This window comes from Eptesicus fuscus, chromosome 10, assembly GCF_027574615.1.
Source record: "Eptesicus fuscus isolate TK198812 chromosome 10, DD_ASM_mEF_20220401, whole genome shotgun sequence".
In the NCBI taxonomy this organism is placed as follows: domain Eukaryota; kingdom Metazoa; phylum Chordata; class Mammalia; order Chiroptera; family Vespertilionidae; genus Eptesicus; species Eptesicus fuscus.
The window spans coordinates 54,084,972-54,089,023 of NC_072482.1; the positions used below are offsets into that span (position 1 = coordinate 54,084,972).

The following is a 4,052-nucleotide window of genomic DNA, read 5'->3' on the forward strand; positions in this document are numbered from 1 at the left end:
ATAAAGACATTTCTTTCCATATATTGTGCTCAACAAACTAGAAAAAAATGATCTAATTCCCCCTCCCAAATGATTCCCATCTTTTGGTACTTAGCTCACAAAGCAGTTCTTAAGGTAGCCAACAAAATACAAAGGAAGATCACACATCTCCATAGAAATGATTTTCAAATTAAAATTTGAAATGCCACATCAAAAATTTTACCTCTCTCAACTGACTTTTAATAAAAACATGTATTTCTTAATGGAGTCTTTTGTAGAGATCTGTGGCATGAAGAAGAATTTCAACTAATCTCCTTCCTTCCTTAGACTTCTTTACAAAACAGTTGGCTACCTGCTGAAGGACACTGTTTCCTTTCCTGTTACCACTCATCTCCCTCACCACATTCCTGGTGCTGTTCCTGAAAGGAGCAGCTACTCAAACAAATCCTAGTAACAGGAGTTTCCGCAGAAGCATATTAAAACATTTAAGAATTGTTCTTAATAGGAAATGATTAAATCATTTATGATACTAAGCCTGTCCTGTGTTATAATGCGTTTTTCGTTTGTCTTATGTATTTCTACCTTGATAGTTGCACATGCATTGTTTCATTTTATCATCCTTTTCCTTTTTTTGGAATTTAGAAAATGTTAGCTTAGGAAGTGGTTAACCTGACAAAAAATACGTTATTTAAAAAAAAAATCCACCTCAACCCAGAGGGATGGCATTAAGTGGAATCCTGTGTCTCATGGAACACCTAATGCACACAAGATGTGGAGCGTGTTCCTTCATCAAAACTTTTAAATACTAAGTAGCACTAAATGGGAGAAATAAATCAAATGCAAGGATAGCCGGAATAATGACCAGTGACGATGCTTCATACTCACACCCCAGCAAAGCAATATGAAAAAGTGATCCCGGCTGTCATGAGCTATTACTGAGTGAAGAACTTCTTTTTTAGTCCTTCTAACTTAAAAAAAAAAAAAAGACAGAAAAAATGCTGGAGGAAAATAGCCTTCTTTCCTGACTCCCTCAGATTAGTTGTCAGCAAAACAAACTGCTATGTATCATCTGTTTGGTGACAGAAAAAATATATATTGAGATCAAAGATAATCAAGGTACACCTGGTTATTATTTGTAAAGACTTAACAGTAAGTTTTTAATGATTAATTTATCTGCCACATAACGCCTTCATAGATCATGTGGGACATCAAGGGAGGAATGTGGTACTGCATTTCTAAAGCCTCTTTCGATGTCTCTGAATGATAATAGGCATGGAAGCCATCATTAGTCTTGTTAGACGATGGTTCCTGTAGGAATCTCCTATGTGTTACCTTTTAGAGGGAAGGTCATCGAAGCCACCCCCTGGGACTCCCCTGCAGGATACAACGAACACAAGCATAAACTGTATGGAAATGGCTAAATTATCTTTACTGAGACCTTGGTCTTTCACATCAATCAAGCCCTTCTGAACTAGGAAAGCAGAGGAGCACCCTGCTGTCAAAAGTGTTACTATCCTTACGCTTGTCATGACTGGCACTACAAATTTAACAATAAACAGGCAGATATTTGTCTTGCTTCCTTAAAAAACAAAATAAGTGTGCCGAAAGACATACACTTGCGAGGACAATTTGTTTTAATGGGGAGCAGACTGGAAGAAAAGAATTGCTAAGTGGATTCTGTGTCACTGTTTCAGTCCCTCCTCAAAAGACCCTTAATCCAGAAATCCAATCGTAACTGCTATCAGAGCACATGGAGAAGGTAATAGGCATCTGACAAGCCAAAACAAAGCAAAGCAGGACCCCATGGCTGCCGTGTGGGAGGGGGCGGGCAGATTTATCCACCCTCACGTCTCAGCTTCCTGAGAGTGGAGCCCGTGTCAATGCCTCATCCTGACACCTAACTCACGGGGGAATTATAAGTCATCAATACCAATGACTGTAAAACACTTTGTAAATAAAAATGGCTTAGAAGTTCCAATTAACAACAGAAAGTCACCCTCTGGGATGTGCCAGAGAGAAGTAACTACAGCCATAAATAAGCAATGGTTGGTTTAGGTTCACCTCTTATTTCAACGCCATTAAAAATGGGCTTCCTTCCCATCTCCAATCTGAAGACCCAGCTATGATTTCTTTTCTTATCTGTACTACAAAGTGCCGTGGTTTATGAGAGGAAGGGTTGAGGAAACACGGGACTGTTTTAACACCAGTACTCAGTGCACACATACATATTCCGATCTCTCTTCATGAGAAATGACTACAGCAATCCGGGGTGCTATAACTAAAGTAGTCAACTGTGTGACTACTCCATATGTGCCTCTCAGAAGCAAGAGGCCCCAGAAGTTGCTGTGGGGCAGCTTTTAGTGTACTTTCATGCTTGTCCCGTCCAGAACTTTGACCAGCACACACCATGGATTGATTATAAGTATGGCCCAGGAAGTATCCATGAAACCTGTGGCATTTTCTAGCCATGTGCTGGTCACTTACAGTATATCACAGTTGTACCTGCGAAGAAACAGGGGATTTGGGCTCCCTCTTGGTCTCTTCTTCACTCGCTCTGGGAGATGCCAGCTGTTATGGTGTGAACTGTCCCATGGAAAGGCCCACCTGGCAAGAAGCTGGGGGAGGAGTCTGGCCAATAGCCAGCAAGGAACTAAGGCCCTCTGTGCACCAACCTGTGAGACACTGAACCTTGCTAGCAGCCACGCGCATGAATTTGGATAAAGATCCTCTCCTACTTGGACCTTTAGATGGCTGCAGCCCCCCTGACACCTCGATTGCAGCCTTGTGAGAGACCCTGAGCCAGTGATATCCAGCTAGGCTGCACACGAATCCCTCACACACAGAAGCTTTGAGATAATAAATGATTATTGTGGATTTAAGAAGATTTTGTTCATGTGTATGGCATAGAAGATGAATTCTTCCTCCTCCACCTGGAATGAAGAACCTCAGGCTCTACCGCTAGCTGACCAGCTACGGGATCGAGCAGCAGATCCATTAATTAGGAGAGCCATTACCCAGGATCAGGGGTGTCTGCCTGGCTTTATTTTATTTATGGACTATCCCAACCCCTCTGTTGCCCACTAGGCTTTACTCGCTCTTCAATGCTTGGCAGAATGCCGTGCTAACAGAAAAAAAAAAAAAATGGAAGGAGAACTGGGCATAATGTTAAGCTTGCAAAATGTTATACAGAAAATTACAACTCCAGGAGAAATAAAATGTAGGCCTCTGAAATCTATGGCATTCCTCAGTCTTCCAATATGGCACATGGTGACAGTTTCAATGAAACGAATTCATGTAGAAGGAGAGCTTGGGTTTTTTTTTTAATCTGGGAATTACAAAAAAAAATGTGTCCAAACAGTGGTTTTCCATATAGACAGTCTTGATGACACATCTCAGAGAAGTCTACCTGAAGAGGCTTTGTTAAAAAATTCAAGGCATTATTAGTTTTACTTTTCAAATGGCTGTTCAAAAGATGTGTGGTGCGAATCCACTCAGATTTGAGAGCAGAGCCTTCGGCAGCAGCAACAGGATCAATGGCGGTTATGAAGGCTCAGCAGGTGGTGGAAAGTGGAAGCAGAGAAGAGATGCTGGTCCCTTCAGGGGTAAGGCTGTGGAAGTAAAGCATTGTTTCTGGACGACCTGCCGGCCTGAGGGTCAGAGCCCACAAAGGAGGAGGGCGAAGCAGTGTGGGGTTGGCTCCCACCCAGAGGGTGGGGCTAGCTGGCTGAGCACAGCCAAGAACTTTTTAAAATTTTTTTTTATTGTTTAAAGTATTAAATATAGTATTACATGTGTCTCCTTTTTTTCCCCATTGGCCACCCCCTCCCCCCAGCATAACCCTCCACCCTCCTAGTGTCTGTGTCCATTGGTTATGCTTATATGCATGCATACAAGTCCTTTGGTTGATCTCTTACCCCCTACCTCCACCCTCCCCTGCCTTCCCTCTGAGGATTGATGGACTGTTCAATGCTTCATGTCTCTGGAATACTGTGCTGCTGTAAAAAAGAAAGAACTCTTTCCATTTGCAAAGGCTTGGATGGACCTGGAGAGCATTGTGCTAAGCAAAATAAGCC

General features: G+C 42.3%; 1 pseudogene; it reads left to right on the forward strand.

Moving 5' to 3' along the window:
• Positions 1 to 2,889: 2,889 nt before the first annotated feature.
• On the forward strand, positions 2,890 to 3,733 carry LOC103296625 (armadillo repeat-containing protein 1-like; annotated as a pseudogene).
• The last annotated feature ends 319 nt before the right edge of the window (positions 3,734 to 4,052 follow it).